The sequence below is a fragment of the Cupressus sempervirens genome, chromosome 1 (genome assembly GCF_028749045.1).
Source record: "Cupressus sempervirens isolate cs-2001-9-10 chromosome 1, ASM2874904v1, whole genome shotgun sequence".
NCBI lineage: Eukaryota > Viridiplantae > Streptophyta > Pinopsida > Cupressales > Cupressaceae > Cupressus > Cupressus sempervirens.
In genome coordinates this window covers 37,617,665-37,640,368 of record NC_143118.1, presented here as the reverse complement: position 1 = coordinate 37,640,368, position 22,704 = coordinate 37,617,665, and positions in this window count along the sequence as shown.

The following is a 22,704-nucleotide window of genomic DNA, read 5'->3' as shown; positions in this document are numbered from 1 at the left end:
CCACCTCCTCAATACAAACAGTTTGGCCCAACAACCTTTGTATCCTAAAAAACCCCTCTTCATGAGGAGCTCACTCCAGATATCAACAATTGGTTACATAAGGATGCACCTCCAAGAAATCAAGCACGCCTTGATCACTTTAGCTAGAAGTATCCCCAAGAACATAAGCTCATCATTGAAAAATGGAACTATTAAGATGGTGGTCTAGGACCAGAAGAAAGGGGCATGCAATGTCCCATCGAAGCACATAAGTGGGAAACGAAGTCAGGTCTTGGCTTTGGCATACCCACAACTGGGAGCACCAACAAGAATGGTCACGCTTTTTCGAACATCTACCACGACCTTGTCGAAATCAAAGACATTCCTGAGGAAGTTGAAAAGAGAGCCTACGACGATATCCCAGACCAAATCTTCCTAGGAGACTCTTTTCTCCAAGAACTATCCATCCATCTCATTGACCTACCACTCACTCATCCACAACTCATAGATTGGGACCAACCAAGCGTCATACACATTGATGAGTTCACATCAGAGGAAGCACTTCTAAGATTCATGGGAGCTGAAACACCTCACAAGAAAATAAAGCTAGATTCTACCTACATCTACAAGCTAGATCCCAAGGGGTATTTTGGAGAAAATCCCCAACCTAGTTCTGATGCACCCAAAACTGGAACTAAGGTGAAACTAGGACTAGCTAAGGCAGCAAAGAGAACCCCTCAGCAAGAAAATCCAGAGCCACAAGTAGAACATGAGGATTTAGTATTGCCTCCTCAAGATAATTGACCAGAGGTATCATCTATTCTAATTGAGGATACTAGAGAAGTCAACGTCGATTCTTCAGAGATCCCTAGACTTGTTCACATTGTTGCATCCCTATCACAAGACCAAGCTGATCTCCTCTTTGAGGTCTTAAGAGAGAACATTGGCCAATTTGCATGGTCATATCAAGACATGCCAGGACTTGATCCAAAGCTTGTAGTTCATCATCTTGCAGTCGATCCAAAGATCAAGCCCATCAGACAAAAGCTTAGAAAAATGCACCCCAAGGTGGCATTACTAGTTAGAGCTGAATTAGAAAGAATGTTAGCAGCTGAGGTTATCCGACCTATCGACTACTCAGAGTGGATCTCCAACATGGTCCCTGTCACTAAGCCTTCTGGTGACATCAGAATCTGCACTGATTTTAGAGATCTAAACAAAGCTTGTCCAAACGATGATTTTCCCTTACCCAACATAGATATGATTGTAGATCTTACAACTGGACATGAAATTCTATCCCTCATGGATGGATTTTTTGGGTATAATCAAATCAAGATTGCAGAAGAGGATCAACATAAGATAGCATTCACTACTCCTTGGGGAACCTTTTGCTATACCATGATGCCTTTTGGCCTAAAGAATGCTGGAGCTACCTATCAAAGAGCTATGACATCCATTTTCCATGATCTTATCCATAGCATTTTGGAGGATTATGTGGATGATATCCTAGTCAAATCTCACACCTTCATGAATCATCTCGCTGACCTGGAGAAAGTCTTTGATAGGTTAGCCCAATATCATCTCATGCTAAATCCCAAGAAGTGTGTCTTTGGGGTCACATCTAGCAAGCTTCTAGGCTTCATAGTTTCTAAACGAGGTATAGAGATCGACCCTCATTTATGTCATCCACTTGCACATCTCTAACATCCCTAATCTAATCCTAAACCCAAACCTAATCCACCCCCTAATGTTGTCACATTCCCTAAACAAGTTTAAGACTTTCCTAAACCAAACCAAAGTCTCCCCTCAAAAATCCCAACCATCAAGTCATGAGTGCTCTTGCAAACCATAAAAGACTCTTACAAGCCCACTCATGACTCTTACATCTATCTTCCACACTCTTCCCTCTTCCATACTCATTCCTCTTACATCTCTCTTACATACTCAACCCCACTCATCATGCCTTTAACCAACCCTTTACCCTACCCTCTCACACTCATCCTCCTTGTGACAAGTGTCACCTTCCCATTGGTGCTAAATAAGCACAATCCATGTCCTCCCCTTTGAGTGCATCTTAGCCCTCCTTAACCATCTCCCCATCCTTGCATCTAAGCCCTGCATCCCTCTACCCCTTGGCCTATAAATTGAATCCCATCCTAAGCCATTTCATCAACAATCTTTGAGCTAAAGTTACCATGCTATTTTGAGAACCAAAGCCATCAATCTTACCCTTATAATGCCAAATTGAGAGCTCACAAAGCTACCAATTTGCCATTACCCACCTCCATTGAAGCATCTTTTGAGCATCTTGAGCATACATCCACATCAAAAGGACACATCTACATAATCAAGAAAGCATGGAGTGTTTTCTCTTGTGAGGTTTGCACTTTTTGTTTGCTTTTCTTTGTCTAAACATATATGTGAATTTAGTTTTGGTTTGTGAATGTTTACTTTATTTGTTAATGTTCTTTGCATACTAAATCTTGTTCTACAAGACTCATTTAACTTTACCATCAATGTTTACTATGTTTGTCAGTTTGTACAACAAAACATATACACTTCACTCAGGAAATTAGATATCATTAATGACTAATTAATCCTTAGCATCACATTGTCTCCTTATGATTACCGATTATTATCATTACACACCCTCAGTCGCATAACTAAGGAATCCAGTGATTTACCAGTATACATTTACTTGAGGTAATCTGTCAAATATCAATGCTTAGTTTTCGTGCTATAATAGTAATACCTCCACGTTGCCTTATTCAAGGAGCTTTTAGTACCAAATGTGTGTTAACTATGAAATTCATTTGACAAGTAGAGTCACTATATTGGTGGTCATTGATCTGCACACTCATTTGATTGCAAAGAATATGTAATATAGCACTGATTTCCTTCTACACTATTCCGCTTACCATTTCTCAATCAAATGTGTTCACTTTTCATCGAAAGTGACATAATACATTGATCATATAATATTCACAACCTAAGCTATGATCCCTTCTAAAGAACTTGCACCATCCTCACTCTAAGATGAACTTTGGTGGGGATATATATGTTCCGCTTCATGATACAGAGACCCGACACACATTTCAAAGTATTGTTGTCAATAAGCAATAGTCAAATTGTACTAACAGTTATGAATTACTCTCGGGAATGTCTTGATTACGCTTGAGCGTTAAATACCACCGCTCAAACTTCAGGACAAGATCCAAGTATATAATCTGTCTGGATCTTTATGCCAAGAGCTGTTCTATACAATCACAACACAAATAGCCATCACAAGAATATGCCAAAAAAGATTCTCCGTCAATAAAAAAGAATTGGGAGCGGTTACAAACTTCCAAATTAAATATTAAAAAAGAATTTTTGAAATAATAGCTGGTCGAAATAATAGGCCTGAAATAATAGGGCCCGAAAAAGTAGGGCCCAAAAAAATACGGACCAAAAAATAGGGCCCAAAAAAATAGGGGCAAAATAATTTCAATATGATTTTTTTTTGTTAAATATAATTTTGCATGCACATTCATGCTTTTTTTTGTGGGGAGTAGGGGAATTTGAAACAAATTCGTGGAATGTGAAGAGACGTCTGTTGGGGGATATGAGGAGGCTCTCAAAAGTTATAAAACCAAGGCTCCTCATTTCATTTTCATTTTATGTTTTTGCAGGAAGGAAGAGGTGGAGGTTATTGGAGGATTAGATTGGAGTTTTTGAATAGGAGTAGATTGAAGTTTTGGAGTAACATTTTTGCAGGTGAGATTTCTATTTTTTGTTTACATTTTCATTTAGATTTAGATGTAGATGTAAATTGAAATTCAAAATTAGTTATAATATTCTACTTTGATTTAGATTTCAATTTCAATTAATTTCATTTAGATTTAGAATTATGTTCATAACTATTTAGGCTTGCATTTAATAGTTTAGTCTTGCATGTTTGGTTTAGATTTAGATTTGTATTCAAAATCTATTTGATTTGTGTATTTTATAATACTTTTCATTTACATATTTTAAAAGTGCATGTTTCAAATTAGTTTTATATTTGCATGTTTCATATTAGTTTTAGATTTTCATATTTCAAAATAGTTTTGGTTTGCATGTTTTAGATTTGAATGTTTCACAATAGTTTTACATTTGCACGTTTCTAATTATTTATATTTTCATGTTTCAAAGCATAATTTTATCATTAATCTGGATGAGAATGCCACCATATCAATACAATTTATATTTTATTAAAGTTAATGATTTATTTAAAGTAGATAAATCATATATTTAGTATATATTTTATCATTATTGAATTATAAAATAAAATAAAATTATCGAAATAATAGCTAGCCAAAATAATGTTAAGCCAATAGGATGCCGAAATAATAGGACCTGAAAAAATAAGGCCAAAAAAATAGAACCCAAGAAAATAGGGCTGAAATAACATAATTAAGATTTTAAATATAAAACATTTTCTTTTTGTTAAATATATTTTTGCATGCACATTTATGCTTTTTTTTTTTTGTGAGTGGGGGAATTTGAAACAAATTCATGGAATGTCAAAAGAAATCTATTGGGGGATATGAGGGTTCTCTCATAAATTATAAAACAAATGCTCCTCATTTCATTTTCATTTTGTATTTTTGCAGGGAGAAAGAGATGGAGATTATTGGAGCAATTAGAGTTTTTGAACAGGAGTAGATTAAAGTTTCATATAGTTTAGCCTTGTATGTTTGATTTAGATTTAGGATTCAAAAACTATTTGATTTAGATATTTGATAATACATTTCTTTTGCAGATTTTTAATGTGCATGTTTCAATTTAGTTTTACATTTCCATGTTTTACATTAGTTTTAGATTTACATATTTCAAAATACTTTTGGTTTCCATGTTTTAGATTTGTATGTTTCATAATAGTTTTATATTTGCATGTTTCAAAATATTTATATTTTTAATGTTTCATAATTAAATTTAATCGTTGATGTGGACAAGAAGGTCACCTTATCAATAAAATTTGTATTTTATTAAAGTTAGCGATTAATTCAAAATAAATGAATCATATATTTAGTTTATATTGTCATTATTTAATTAAATTATATATGTGTTTTATTTAAATATTTTTCATAGTATATATAGATTTTTATTAATATTTATGTTTGTAATGTTTGAAAAGTGGAAGACAATGCCACCATATTTTAAACATTACAATCTAACTATTTCATTTGAAATAGTTTTGATTTTTATTTTGGTTATTTTGAACATTATTCATTTGAAAGAATTTATGTTAACTATTAATATTTTTTCATTATGATTATTTCCATATGTTGATTTTTATTTATAAGTTTGCAGGTTACTACTTGAGTTATGGATATGGATAGCTCAAATAGAGAATCAAACATTATTGGATACTAGAGCCTAACTACTTCAATGATCTCAAATGATTTCTTCGAGATTGAGTTTGAAAATGCCTACAAATAATTAAAGAGGCACACACAACTATAATTAAAGTTGTAGAGAAGTAATATTTCCAATTTACTATGCTGAGGAAATGGAAGAAATGCATATGGCAGATGCATAAAAATTTCTATGTGACACATCTACAAAAGTGGATGGGTTTCCCTCAATGATGAAAGAAGTATTTCACAATCATTGTTTAAATAAAGGTCACAAAAGAATCCTAATCATTGAAGAATGTGACATGTATTGACACCATCATAGATATATTTTTTGTATATAGTTCATTCTTGGATTATGGTTAGGGTTAGAATTAGGGCTAGGAAACCCTAACTCTAATTCTAACCCTAACTTTATTTGTAACCCTAATTCTACCCCTAACCCTAATTGTTACCCTTACCCTAACTCTAGCTCTAACTCAATCTGTAACCCTAATTATATTTGTAACCCTAATTCTAACTCTAACCCTAATTGTAACTCTAATTCTACCCCTAATCCTAACCCGAACCTATATAACCCTAACTCTAATCCTAATTCTAACCCTAACCCCAATTCTAGCTCTAACCCTAACCTAATTCTAACCCTAACAATAAGTCTATTCCTAACTCTAACCCTAACTATAACTCTAACTCTAATTCTTACCCTAACCCTAACTATAACCCTAATTCTAACCCTAACTCTAACTCTAATGCTAATTCTAATCCTAACCCTAATTCTAACCCTGATTCTTACCCTAAATCTAACTCTAACTCTAACTCTAACCCTAACTCCAACTCTAACTTTATCTCTAATTCTAACCCTACCTCTAATTCTAACCCTAACTCTAACTCTAACTCTTTTTGTAACTCTAACCCCAATATTAACCCTAACCCTAACTTTGACTATAAACCTACCCCTAACACTATATATAACTTTAACTCTAACACTAACCCTAATTCTAATTCTAATCCTAGCCCTAACTCTTACCCTAACCCTAAATCTAATCAGGTAACTTTAACCTTAACCCTAATCTAACCCTGATCACAACTCTATCTCTAACTTTAACTCTAACTCTAACTTGAACCCTAACTCTAACTCTAACTCTAACTCTAACTCTAACTCTTATATGAACACTAACACTAACACTACCTCTAATTTTAACTCTAACTCTAATTGTAACCCTAACCCTAATGCTAATCCTAACCATAACCCTAACACTAACCCTAACCCTAACCCTAATGCTAACCCTAACCATTACTCTAACACTAACCATAACCGTAACTCTAACACTAATTCTAATCCTAACCTTAATTCTAACCCTAAATATAACCCTAACTCTAACTCTAACTCTAACTCCAACCCTTATTCGAACTCTATCTCTAACTCTTATTCTAACCCTAACACTAACCCTAACTCTTATTCTAACCCTAACACTAACCCTAACTATATTTGTAACCCTAATTCTAACCCTCACCCTAATTCTTACCCTTACCCTAACCCTAACTCTATCTCTAATCCTAACTATATTTCTAACCCTAATTCTAACCCTAACCCTAATCCCAACTCTAAGTCTAATTTTAAACCTAACCCTAACCCTAACCCTAACTCTAACTCTAACCTTAATTGTAACTCTAACCGTGACCCTAACTCTAGCTCTAATTGTAAACCTGACCCTAACAAGAACCCTAATTCTAATTCAAACCCTATCCCTTACCCTAATTTTCATCCTAATGCTTACCCTAACTCTAACCCTAACCTTAACACTAACCCTAACCTTAATTCTAACCTTAACTCTAACACTAACCCTAACCCTAACTTTAACACTAACCTTAACCATAAACATTAATTTTTCCTTAACTCTAATCCTAAATTTAACTCTACCATAATTGGACTCTAACCATAACCCTAACTGTAACATTAATCTTGGCTCAAAACTTTTCCCTAACCATAACTCTAGAACCTTAACCCTTACTCAAGCCCTAACCCTAACCCTAACCCTAACCCTAACCCTGGCCCTACTATAACCCTAACCCTAACCATAATCATAAATCTAACCCTAACCTTAACCATGAGCATAACTCTAACCCTAAACTTAACCATAACCATAACTCTATCCCTAACTCTAACCCTAAATCTAACTCTACCATAACTAGACTCTAACCCTAACCCTAACCCTAACTTTAATCCTAACTAAAACCCTAACCCTATCCCTACAATAACCCTAACTTGAGCCCTATAATAACCCTAACCCTAACCCTAACCTTAACATGAGCATAACTCTAACCCTAAATCTAACACTACCATAATTGGACTCTAACCCTAACTCTAACCCTTACTTTAATCTTGACTCAAACCCTAACCTTCACTCTAACCTTAACCTTGACTCAAACCCTAACCCTACCCTTACTATAACACTAACCCTAACCATAACCATAACTCTAACCCTAACCTTAACTATGACCATAACTCTAACCATAACCTTAACCATAAACATAACTCTAATCCAAACCTTAACCATAACCATAACTCTAACCCTAACCTTAACCATAAACATAACTCTAACCCAAACCTTGACCATAACTCTAACAATAACCATAACCGTAACTCTAACCCTAACCTTAACCATAACTCAAACCCTAACCCTAACTCTAGCCCTAACCCTAATGTTAACCCTAACCCTTATTCTATCCCTAAGGTTAACATTAACTGTAATGGTAACTTTGTCCCTAACCATATATCTATGTTTGACTATAACATTTTACATTACAATATACCAAAAAGAAAATTACTTTTTTTAAACCATAATCCTACCCCTAACTCTAACCCTAAATATAACCCTAACTGTAAATCTAACTCTACCATAATTAGACTCTAATTCTAACCCTAATCCTTAGTTTAACCTTCACTAAAATCGTAGCCTAACCTTAACTCTAACCTTAACCTTGACTCAAAACTCTAACTCTAACCTTAACCCTTACTTTAATCTAGATGAAAACCATAGCCCTAACCCTAACCCTAACCTTAACCCCAACTCAAACCCTCACCGTAACCTTAACCCTGATGTAACTCTATATACAACCCTAACTCTAAATATAAACCTAACCTTAACCATCACCCTAAAACTAACCCTTTCTCTACCCCTTTCTCTAACTCTAACCATAAATCTAATTTTAACCCTAACCCTAAGCCTAATTATAACCCTAATTTAAACTCTAACTCTAGCCCTTATTTGAGCTCCAATTCTAACTCTACCTCTAACTCAAATCCTAACTCTAATTCTAATCATAACCCTAACTATATGTTTAACCTAAACCCTTATTCTTACCCTCACCCTTTCCTTAACCCTAACCCTAACTCTAATTCTAACCCTAACTATATTTGTAACCCTAATTCTAACCCTAATCCCAACATTAACTCTAACTCTAATTCTAAACCTAACCCTAACTATAACCTTAACAAGATTCATAATCCTAAAAATAACCCTAGCCCTAACCCTAATGCTAATCCTGACTCTAATTGTAACTCTATTCCTAATCGTAACTCTAACCCTATCCATAACTCAAACCCTAAAAATAGCTCCAACCCTAACACTAACCCTAACCCTAACTATAACTCTACTCTTCAATATAACATTTTACGTAACAATATGTTTAAAATAAAACTAAATTAAAGTGATGCAAATAAACACCATATATAGAATTTTTTTTTAAAATATTCAAGAATAATTTTATAGTAAGTTTACACTATTACATTTTTATAGTAAGTTTATACAATTGTATTTAAAAAGAAATAAATAATTCAGCACTAACCTTAAAAAAATAGAAAAAAATTTAAAAATACTTTTCCTGTTGCACCGCAATTGCCACTAGCTTATATATACCTCTATATATATTACGCCGAGAGTAATCATTCTCAAGGCGCCTATTTTCATTTTCATAAATCCCAACTATGATTAAAATAACATTGGGATTGAATGAAAATAGGCACCTCGAGAACGATTACTCTCGGCATAATATATATAGAGGTATATATAAGCTAGTTAAATTGTAAACTTCCAAATTGTAAGTGGATATCCTTAGGGGCATCAATACAAATATTTCATCATCCCAGTATAGTCTTTTGCACAACTCTGCTTTAATAATGTATTGCCACTCTGTTAATATGTCAAAGATAGTATCAATAATGTTGATTATAATCACTTAGACTACCTTCTATTTCCTCGTTTTGAGTTAAATACTATGATCTTTTTACTTCTTCAAATATAATAAGGCATAAGAAAATACAGTTCTCCAACCTACCAATAATTCTCACACCAAGTGAATAATGTATGCCCATATTTTTTATGAATAGACCTTTCCCATTAAATTAAAACTTTAAATTCACAAAAAAGGGGTTGGGGGATACAAAATTACCTTGCAAGTTCATACGGCCCAAGGCTGGAAATCAACTATTCATAAAAAAAAATACACAAACAGAAATATAAAACTTCAGGCTGCAAGAGCAGTGCCAGCCGAAGGAGGGTCTTTGTCATCAGAACCCCAGAAATCTTTGGAGTTAGTGGTTGGGTCAGGGGGAGCCCAACCGTCAATAGCAACATCTTTATCTTTATCTTTATCTTCCTTGGCCCTGGGAGGAGAAATGGCTAAATCCAACCAGGGGAACGCCCACTTGGGGTCACAGTGAGTAGATGGCCAACCCGCATCAACAGTAGTAGGGGGAACCACAAGGGACCAACCCAAGCCTAACCTCTAAGGAGGTGCGGCCTAGCAGTGATGACCACGAAAGCCACCATTGAGAGAGTGACTATGAGGCTGTGACCTCCAACCTCTCCAATAACCTCGAGGACGAGTACAGTCACTGGATAAAGCATCCAGAGGCACTCGACAACCATACAAGGGGCATTTCCCTAGTGAGCAAGTAGCTCCTGCAAGTGAGCCAATTCTAGTGCGACTTTGTCAGTTTGTACTTGAATCTGCATCATGACATTATTACATATACATGCTTTAGAGTACTTGCAACACAAATATTAAGAAAGCTATGAGAGAATAAAACAACTTTGCGATCTTTCAAGATTGTGAATAATAACTCCATTCTAAAAGCATGCCAAATCTGGGCATATCTAAAAGGGAGTTTGGGAGCACCACCCAAAACCACCATATGCCAAGTGAAGGCCTCTGGATGAAAAGGCCTGAAGAAATAAAAAACCCAGAGCCAATAATTATGAGCTCTTTTGCAAAACAAAAAAATATGCAAAAAACTTTCAAATTGGCCACAAAAAGGGCATCTAGGATCAAGAACTCCTAGATGCTGAAGCTGACGACCCAAAAGAAAGCCTTGGAAGAGGAGACACTGAGTAAAGTGAGCAATATTTGGCTCAGTAATAGTATGCTAGACAGTTGCAAATCTAAGACTCCAAGTCTTATGTGAAGAATGCAAATGCCAATGCTAATTGAGGGTATCAGCCATCAAAAGATGGGGCACCTGCCACCGATACCCCAACCTGGGCTTGTAGCTAGTCATTGAAGTGGCAAGGTACCACTTCCAATCTTTCTACCATGGGTGGGATGAGTGAATTCCAAGCTCTTGTAACAAATTGGGAGGAACCACATAAACTAGAAGATCAATTGTTTGTCGATCTGGACGAATAAGCCTAAACGACACCTACAAATCCTCTCATGAGTGAAGGCTCATTATAACCCTAGAGAATAGATCTTTTGGTGTCTTGATACCCCTTTGAAATAAACGCAAAGCATTGGCTCCTAGAATCTGGGCTAAAGGCACCCCTTGAGTGGAAAACAAGGGCGACCACCAAAGGTTTTGTTGATTCATCAAGAGCCCATCTTTGAATCTATTATTGGTCCAACGAAGCCAAGAATTAATGGCTTCCCAAGATTTCCAAATGCTCTTAGCAACAAAAGTGCCCTGAATCTGAATAGGCTCAGAAGTCACAAGAAGGGTTTGAAAACCAATCCACTTCCAGGTTTGATGGTTAATCAGAAAGCCTGAAGAAATGTAGTGACGTAAAAAAAGTTTTCAAGCTTCATCTCCAGTGAGAGCCCATATGACCCATTTGGAACAAAGGGCTATCCCCTACTTGTGGCTGGAAAGCAAGCCAAGACCACCAAAATCCTTGGGTAAACAAAAAAAGTCTCAGGCCACTCTGTGAAAGCCATGATGATAGCATCAGAGGCTTGGAGAAAGTCCCTGAGAAGACATTCAAGCTTAAGGTATGAGGCTTTGGAGGGAGCCCAACAAGAAGAATAATATTTATGAGTAGCAACAAGCATTTTGGAGCACATTTGAAACTTTCCTGCAAGTGAAAGGGGCTTAGTGATCCAATACTCTAGCTTCTTCTCAATTCAAGCAAGCACAACATTCCACAACTCCACAAGAGACGCTTGAAAAGCAAAGGGAATGCCTAAAAATTAAAAAATTTCACCATGTTGGACCCATTTCCATCCATAATGTTGCAACCAATGAGGGCCTGGCAGAAAAGATTGTGTGTAGCAAAGGGTTTTGTGACATTGGATAGTAGACCCTGAAGCAAGGCAAAAAGTATCTAAACACTGCAAAGCATTGGCAATATTCTCCTCATCCTCAATCAAGATGAGGAAAGAATCATCTAGAAAATGACCATTGACTAGCTGAGAAGCCAACTTTGGTAAAGAAATACCACACACCAAACCTCGAGAGATGGCATTGGCTAGCAAATAACCAAAGCCATCGACTGCCAAAACATAGAGAGAAGGTGCAAGAGGAAAACCTTGGCAAATAGATATGAAGATCCCAAAAGTTTTAGATTGAATACCATTAATGATGATGCAACCAGAGGCATCCCCAAATAGAATCTACATCGATTGATAAAAAACTAGGCCAAAACCCAAAGCTTGAAGCATAGCAAGAATAAAGGGTCATTCAATACAGTCATATGTTTTGGCAAAATCAATCTTCAAGAAAAGGGCCTACTATATGGATTGCCTGGCCCATTCCATTCCTTCCCAGACAACAATGATGTTGTCCAAGATATAGCGGGGCTTGATGAAGCCAATTTTTTTAGGTCAAACAATCTGAGGGAGCAAATGCCAAATTTTAAGAGAGGGGGCTTTGGCAATGATCTTTCAGGAGACATTCAACAAAGTGATGGGCCTCCAATTAAAAATCTCTTTAGGATCTCTGACTTTAGGTATGAATTTAATATTCCCTTTGTTGATAATGTTGCCTAATGAATTAGAATTGTAAGCTTTAAGATAAACCTGGAGCAAATCAGGGCCAATGTCATCTCAAAACGTCTTGTAGAACTCACAAGGGAATCCATCACATCTAGGAGCTTTGTCATTAGCCATGGATAAGATCAAGGAGCAAGCCTATTCAGGAGTAAGCCTATTGGGAGTAACATCAAGGCAGGCTTGTAGCACTTGATCATGCACAATAAATGGCCCCTGAGCTATAAAAACTTGCTCATAGTGACACACAAAAGCTTGGATAATATTCGGTAGGTCGGTGAAAACTTGCTGATCTTCTCAGATGCGTTTAATACCCACAGTAGAATGACGAGCCCTCAAAGCACTTAAAATTCCTTGGAATCTTGATCACCAACCTCCAACCAATGGAGACAAGGTTTGATCTGAGCTCCCCTAGTAGAATAACTATCTGTAATTTGCTTCTGGTGCCGAAGGTTTGCAAGCTGAACTTGGAGATCCATATCAAACAGATTCATGGCAAGAGCCTTAGAGGCCATACACAGATCAACAGTAGTGGCTTCATAAGATCGCCTGTGGTACATAGTTGTTTGTCATAAATGCAAAGAAATCTCGTAGTATGAAGGATAACATCATTCCACCATTTAATCCATCCAAGGTGATTGTAGGGTCGAGGCTCAAGATTCTAGACACATAGGATGTGAGCAACAATTGGCGGATGGGACAACTATTGTTGAGGTAAAACTGAGTTTTGTTTCGGCAAGGCCAAGTTGTGTGCCAGGTGATGGAAAAGAGGATGGGGGAGTGCACTGACAACATCACATTAGACAGAGGAATGACAGGTAAGGCATGCTTTTGAGAAAACAAAAAAAAAGGGTTGCGTAGAAATCATAGCCCTATCAAGTCTTTTAAAAACTTTGTCAGATACAACTTGAAAATTGGACCAAGTGTGCTAAATCCCATCAGGGCGAAAATGAGTAACATTAGGATCAAAAAACCCTAATTTATTTCGCATGTAAAATCAAGCCTCTCGTTCACCAGCTGCCCACCTAAAGGGCAGAAGGCTTTCCTTGTCAGAGGCCAACTCAACCATATTGCAGTCCCCATAGAAAACCCATGTCTTAGGTGGCAAATGATACTAACCAACGCTACAGGTGTGAACATTCAACAACATCATTGGGAGCATAAATGTTAACAATACCAAAAGAATGATTATGAAAAGACAAAAAAATCCAAACCAACATGTGCATAGGGTTAGAACCATGTGAAACAACATAGGAAATTAAACGAGGGGAGAGAAGATTAATAACACCACCTTGACCAGCTTCATGCTGAGAAGCAAAAATGACACTATTTGGCCAAATAACATGATAATTGAGATGAGAAGAAACCCAACCACTTTAACTTCCTGTAGGCAAAGCATATCAAGATTAGACCAACATTTGGTATCACACACATAATATTTTCTAGGGAGGTCTGTCAGCCCTTGCACATTCCATGACATGCAATTCATGGTAACCCAAATTGCATGTCATCCTCATCCCCAAGAGAGGAGAAACTATAGTGCAAAAAAGAGGGAAACTCAAAAGAAGGGTCATCAATAGCAATGACCCTTCGAAGTTTCTCCCCATTGTCAAAAAACTCATTGTAGCCATCTGGGCTGCGAGACCGGTGTAGCTTTTGCTGGCCAATCATCGACACTACTTGTGGTGCTTGAGTCCAAAGAGGATGCGGATCTAGGGTATGAACACCCACTACCCCCTAGATTCTAGGGTTTAAAACAGGAGGCAAAGCGAGCAATAGAATTGGGGATTCAGTGGGCATCTAGCTTGAACTAAATTTACCATGATCCACAGGCACAGAGCTCGCCTTAGCCACAGCCGAACCCTTCCCTTTTTCCACCTCCATAGTCTATTCATCTTTCTTGGTGGTCGAAGCGAGCTTGGTTTCCAAAGCAGAGGGATGATTATGGTCCAACAAGGGACAATCCTAATCTTATGCTCAGCTGATTGGCACCGGTAGTAGGTATTCAGAAGGTGGTACCACCTATTTGTATATCCACTATATCTTTGAGGTCCCCAAATAGGTCAACCTCAACAAAAAACCTACGTTGGGGACGAGCATTGAAAAACTTGTCTAGTTCAAGGCAAACAACCTTGCCAACAGTTTGCGCAATAGCACGTAAAAAAGACTAGCATGGAATGGGAAGCACAAGGAACTCCACCCAAACTGGTACCTTAATTTTTTGATCATCAGAAATAGCAAAATCTCACTACCAGCACTAAAAAAATAGGAGGAAGGACCTTATAGTCTAGGGGCCTCGCACAAAAACATGTTTAGCTTGGCCTGCATTGCCAAAGAAAAAAAGTAAAAAAGCCTTTGGTAAGGCTTTGAACGCCTTCAAGGCAAACACCCTGAGGTGTCTAAACCTTGGAAAACCATTCCTGCAACATGCTTATAGAAGGAGTACGACCCACAAAATACCCAATAGGGATTTGTTGTTCTAACCAGGTGCATGCACTATCAAACTCCTTGGCATTCAAAATAATATTAGGAGAAGAATTACCTCGTGGAACACTTTGGGAACAAACTTGTGTAGGCATTTGGTCAATGGAGCCATTATCTCTGGTAGTGGCAGTAACTCCAGCAGCAGCATCAACTGTCGGGTCGGAGAAGGCCGAACTCATTATAAATGAAAATATTTCCACAGTAAATGTGGTATGACAACTAGTGGAAACCAGAAAGGATTTAGAAGGAGGCCGTACAAATCCTAGCAGAGCTCATTCTCGAGGCTAGTAACATCTGAAGTATGTTTATTTATGTATGCCCATATTTGTCCATTTTGTTTCTGAAGTTTCTTAATCAATTTTAATTAAATCTCTTGAATTTGTTGAAATCCTGATTATTTACAAATTTTGTGTGTATATTCTTCATTTTTTTAGAAGAAGGTTTATATTCCTTTTTATACATTGGTAGTGCCCCTTCACCAAGGATCGCCAATCTTGACTCAGTTTAATTATTTAGAATAGTTATCTTTATTATTTTATATATAATTATTATAATGATTATATCAAAATATTATTGTTTAAAATTACTAATACAATAATACATCATTGTAAATTAGATACATAAGTCTCTTGAAGCTAACTTCAAAAGATCAAGTGTGTGTTGCTTGCATCAAGTAGGACTCTGATCGATTTAGAAGATGCTAAAGATTAGACTTCATACCAGTATGACCATAGCATTAATGGAGAATTGTAACACTGACAACATATTATTTTGTCTCCCAATAATGGAAATGATAATTACCATAATTGTTGTTATTGGATCTCACCCACTTGCTATCCTTGGGAGTGAAAAATATCTATGTAGGGGCCAAAATGCACATGACTAGATAATTTGTCTCAATTTATTAATTAAATTAAAAATGACAAATAATTGTTTTGTGAATTTTTATTTATTTAGCAAAACAAACACATAGTCTAATCATGTTCTTTTTGGCACTTGTATAGCTATTTTGATGGGAGTGAGTCTCCCTTGATAAGCTCTAATAGCCTAGACACCTAAGACAACTAGAGGTATAATGTCAGTAGAGTAAGTGTGACAAATACTACTCAACATATTTATCTTAGCTAGAATTGCAAGGGCTAGTTGAGGTGACCTATTCAAACACATCATGATTGCACTAGTGTCACTTTGTGTCAGCACTAATGAAGGAAGCTCTCACTTCCAGGTAGGCATGGTATGATATATTAGAGATATGGAGGAATCAGTTAGAGTATCACCAGGGGTCATAGCATGCTCATAGATTTACACCATGGCCTCAACCAATATATCCACTGTGAATGCCACCACCTCAACACCAACATGTTTCTTCATGTATTGGTTTTTGAGCACATCATACACTCAAGATTGGTAGGACTTCCCTATTCGATCCCTACAAAGTGCCATGAGCACATGTATGCCCTTTGTCATGGGGGTGAGTGGAAGTTTTTCTTCTCACTATTTTAGAGGTACGTCAATGAATGACTTAGATTCTACCATGTGGTGTGGCTACCCTATTAAGGCACGTAGCTAGGACCCACAACTAGGATGCAACTACATTTTATATAACACTGTCAGTTCCTTGTCAATCAAAACAACCACATAATGATTCCTTACTACTAGCACGTTGCATGCACTATTGAGGGCTTGTAGAGATGCTATTGGTGATGGTCCACACCTATGAAAGGTCTTAAAATACCTTTACCCATCCACATGGTAATCCTTGTATGAGACTCACAGATGTAGTGTAGATGGACAAAGGTAGCAATGATAATAACCTACTTCTTCCACTAGACATTGATGATATTAGTGTCACATATGGTTTCTCATTAGTTGCAAGCCATAGGTCTATCTCCAATGTTCCCAACAAATGCTCTTGAACAAGATCCCAAATCTCAAGGATTGGATACAAAGGAGGTTCCCCAACAATAGTATGAGGTAGGAGCAAAGCAACCTTGATGATTGTGATAGGTGTCCTTCCCTACAACAATCCTAGTAATCTCTTTGATCCCACTATCAAATGCACAAACTAGCATGCCCCTAACATCTAGTTTAGCTCATGTGCCATAGATTGAGACAATTCCATTGGCAACAATAAGTACATTATGGGTCTTATCTAACAGGACTGCCCTAGCATATCTTGACTGGTAGACTAGTGATTGACGTGCACTATTGTTTTGATTTTGATTGTGAAGTTTTCGTTTACATGAACATTGATCATATGATGTAGATACTAATAGATGTTCTCCCTTTCTGTTTATAGTGCTTGTAAAAGAGTGGCTCAATCTTATCAATGAAGCATTGTTAGAGACCGGACCAATTGTATAGACATAATGTCTTATCTTGGATGCCTACTATCCATAGCAGATGACAAGAAGGCACAAATCTATTTGTTCAATCCAATGACACAATCCATGACAACCTACAAGGAGACCTGGGCTGAACTAGTCCATAGGGAGGCACAACAAAGAATTATGATAGGGTAGAGGGACCTCAAGAAGGTGGAGCTTTGTATCGTACTTTTTGGGTGAGATCATCGTGTTGAGCAAGCACACAATCCTCTACAAAGTGACATTAGTGAGCTTAGGAAGCAAGTTGAGGTTGTGTGGACTAGCGTCCCATTAGATCTCAAGCACCTAAGAGTCCAACAATTGATGTATGGCATAAGTACAACTAGACAACGAGAGGATGCCTTGCATGATGGTCTAGTTCAATAGACTTGTAATGCCTACCCCTACTTGACTTTTCTAATTTGTTTTGACAGAATTATTTTAGGCATGTTCTGTTATTATGTTTTATGATTAGCGGTTCTGGATTTATCGAAATTGATTAGTTGTATTTCATATTCAGTTGATATATATGTTAAGGTACTTAGTGCCAGTTATTTCAATTATTGAATGATGTTTGTTAGATGAATGATTTTTATGTAGTTTCTATGGATACTTACCCCATACTTGCATGTGTATGGTGTGCATGTATGTTTTCTTTACGTTTGACATTTTTGATGTGGTTGAGGAAGGGAGTCGTAGTCACCTGCTAGTCAAGATCTACACGATGAACCACTTCCTATCATTATTTTTTTAGTTTAGAATATTGTGCTTGTACATGTGTGAATTTTATGCAGATTGTAGGTACCAGGTATCGACTTCCTTGAATTGCCAAGATGAGCATACCCTATCGTAATATTTCAATGGTATAAGTGGGGAGATAACTCTTAGAGTCCAAATCCTAAACCCTAAGCCAATTGTCCTAGAAAATAGGACAACTATCTGAGTTAGTTTACCCATCTGAATTTGTCAAGTGACGTGAATTCGTGATTTTGACTATGGAGTTTGATTATGTCCTGTGTCTTCAATTGAGTTGTCGTATTTGGTTTTGTGGGTTTGTTGTGATTTTTTGTTATAATTAAATCAAATTAAAAGATAATTTTAAAAAAAAATTATAAAGAAATTTGATATTTAATCGTATTTAATTAATTGAGAAATTATTTAAGATTTAAAGATTTTATTAAAGTTCTATTTTTAATGTATTTTTATTTATTTAATTTAATAATAATTACTTAGGAGTTTTATTTTAAATAATAAACTCTAAATAATAAAATAAGTTGAATTAATAAATATATTATTAAAACATCTCATGAATTAATTAAATAAAAGAATTAAATTTTAAAGATTATATTAAAGTTCTATTTTTGATGTATTTATATTTATTTAATTTAATAATTATTATTTATGAGTTTTATTTTAATAATAAACGCTAAATAATATTATTACTTGAATTTATAAATATATTATTAAAACGTCTTGTAATTAACTTGAGAGAGAAAACACAAAATTTATAAAATTTATTTTTATTAAATTGCATAAAGCATATACAAAAAATTTAAAGATAAAGTTATAGTTCTAATTGTGGTGTAGTTATATTTATTTAATTTAATCATAATTATTTAGGAGTTTTATTTTAAACAAAAAACACTAAATAATGTTATTAATTAAGTTAATAAATATATTATTAAAAATGTTGTGAATTTAATTAAATAAAAGAATAAAATTTAAAGATAAAGTTATAGTTCTAATTTTGGCATATTTATAATTATTTAATTTCATAATAATTTATTTAGGAGATTTATTTTAATTAATAATCTCTAAATAATATTATTAGTTAAATTAACAAATATTATATTAGAAATGTCTTATGACTAATTAAAGTGAGAAAGAAAATTAATTTAATAAAGATATTTAAGTTTAAAATGCATAAAGTTGTTGCATGAAAATTGTATATAAAAAATTTAATATTTTATTAATTGAAAAATCAATTAAATAAATAAATTAAATTTAAAAGATTAAATTAAAATTCTAATTTTAGCGTATTTATATTTATTTAATTTAATAATAATTATTTAAGAGTTTTATTTTAATAATAAACTCTAATTATTAGTTGAGTAATAAATATTATTTAATTAAAAGAAAAATATTAAAATATGTGAAGATTTGATTAATTAAAAACTAATTAAATTTATGCTTTAAATAAAAAGTCTAAATTTAGAGAATTGGTTAAAGAAAGATTAGAATATGATGTTATTTAATTAATTAGAAATGAATTAAATATGTACTTCACTTTAAAATATTTATTTTAAGAGTAAGAAGTTGGATAAAAATAGAATTAAAAGATTAAAGATTTAATATTATTTTATTATGACTATTTAATTATTAATTATTAAATTAGAGTTGCATTTAAATAATGAGCTTTAATAATTCTTATTAATTTAAATATTAAACTATACTTTAAATAGTGCGGAGGAAAAGAAAATATAAAAGAATATTTTAAATAAAAAGTTCTTTAAATGTGCATGGAAGAATTAAATTTTAAAGATTTGATTAAAGTTCTAATTTAGACGTATTTATATTTATTTAATTTAATAATAATTTATTTAAGAGTTTTATTTTTAATAAACTCTAAATAATATTATTAGTTAAATTAATAAATATTATATTAAAAACGTCGTATGATTTAATAAGGGAAAGAAAGCTTTAATTTAATAAAGTTTATTAATGTCGATAGGCATTCGACAATGGTAGCATGGGTGGAGTGGTAAGATGTGAGCATGTTAATGTTAACATTTACTTTCTAGGTTAAATTTGACAACCATCTACATGTCAAGATCTTAGTATCTGTTATAAATACGGTATATTATATTTCAAAAGTTTAATAAATGATCCATACAATATTTAAAAAATTATAAATTAAGAGATATAAATAATCATTAAAAAAAAATATTTAAAAAAAACTTAAGTGTGCAAAAAAGAGGGAAAATATATAAAAAATTAAGTGCAAAAAAAAGAATGGAAATAAAAATATTTTTAGATGTAGTAAATTAAATTTTAATCATCCTTATAATGGATATCTATTAGCATTATTTTTAATAAATTCTAAATAATATTATTAGTTAAATAAATAAATATTATATTAAAAATGTTTCATGATTTAATAAAGGAGAGAAAGCTTTAATTTAATAAAGTTTATTTTAATTAAATTGTGTAAAGTGTGTGCATAAAAATTAAAATATAGTAATTAAAGACAAAGAGTTTTCGTATAATTGCATGACCAAAGCCTTGATTTGGGGGAAAAACTCTTTATTAAGAAAACTAGAACTCATTTCTAGATACATAGGTTTGAAGGAGCCAATTTTCGAAAAGAGCATTTTCAAAGAAAATGAAAATTCTTGAGTGTTTATGCGTTCATTGTTTTAGCATCAAATCCAAGTAGGATTTTGTGGGTTTGTGTAGTAATTGCTCGTTATTCGAATTCTTGTCTTCTTCGTGTCTGTTGTGTTTCTGTTTTTAGAATTTCTTTGGATTGAAACCCTTATTTGAAAAAAAAGATTTCCATTATAGAATTGTCAGTGATTTAATATGAAAACTTTTAGTAAATATTGATTTTTAGGATTTTCAAAGCCTGATGAATTATGAAATTTACTAGTGTTGGGGTTTTTAGGTTTTTCTTAGCTTTGGGCAGTCAGGATGTTTACTAGAGGCTTGGGGGTTTGTTCTGTGATGTCATGATGATGTTTCTATAAGATCTTTATACCCAACCATGCTAATGTGTCTTGTATGCTCTATGAGGTGTTTTGATCTATTGATTGTTGTTTTTCAGTATTCTTGTGTGAAACTGAGGTGAATGATGTGACCCATCTAATATAACCTTTGAGTCTTCGATCAATTGTATTTGGGATGCTTTCTAGTTGTAAAGAACTGAGGTGTTATTGTGAATTATCTTTTGATGCTTTCCAATCACTTGTATAGGGTTGAGGTGAAATTTGTGATTCTTTGATTTATAATTTTACTAAACTTAAGATAGATTATCTATATGTCATGTTGGGAAGTGGCTTGCAATAAAGGCCAGAGCCCAAAGTGGCTACCAAGGTAACCCATTCTAAGAAGTTATTTAATAAGTGATAACATTGCATTAAATGGGTTTAAAATGAATTAACAAGATATTGGTACCACATAAAGTCACTAAGGGCCTGGAGGATTAAAAAACTAGCCAGGTAACCTTAGAGTTGACTCATTAGCATGCCTTGTCAGTACGAAAGGATACTAGTGCCGCATAGAGTCACTAGGGGGTCGGAGGATTAAAAGACTAGCCGAGTAACCCTAGAGCCAGTTCGTGTGATAACACTTGCATAGTAGATTTCCTACATGTCATTGTTGCCTTTGGGATTAGTTGGTACTTGTGTTTCGGTGCCCTTTTAGATAGTTTTCTTTCAAAAAATTCCTTGAACCTAGATGTTGGGTTTTGATTTTTGAGCCTATTATTCTGTTTGAGACTTGAGTTTATCTCCTTGGCACAGTGGGAGTGGGCCTTTTTGGGTTCTACAAGGTCGGGTGGTATGCTTTTTCTTATACCATTGAGATCTGATCGTTAGATGTCGTTGTTGGATGTGTTTGTGCAAATATTTCTTTTTATCTATTCATGTATTTCTATGATGGATGGTTATACTTAATGTATAATATTTGATTTCATAAGATCTTAAGAGATGACGTAATTTATTTTACGATGTATATTATTTCAACTTTTCATACCCTAACCTGTACAGCGAATGATTGTGCATTTTGTTTATTGCCAAGTGGCATCATATATAATTGTATATTATTTAAATGAATTCATATTGGTATATTATTATTTGATGTGCATTTATTATATATTAGATTCATTATTAATTAAACTTAAATGTGATTCAACATCATGGGACTCTTAAGAATTGTAATATGTTTTATGGTATGTGTTTATGCGAATGTTAATTGCTTCCACTATGTTATAACTGTTGTTGTTAAGTTATTATCCTTTTAAAAAAGTTTGACAAACTTAGTAAAACTTTAAGTTAACTTCTTTTGGGTCACATGGCGAGGCGTTACAAGACTAAGGAGATAACCTCCTAGCGTGAGAGAAATGCAAAACTAAGAGAATTTCACACATGGAGCATCTTAGTTGCACAATCACAATCAACCATCCTTGGACAACCACCTTATCCCAATTTAGATTCTTAGACAACATGTTCAAAAAC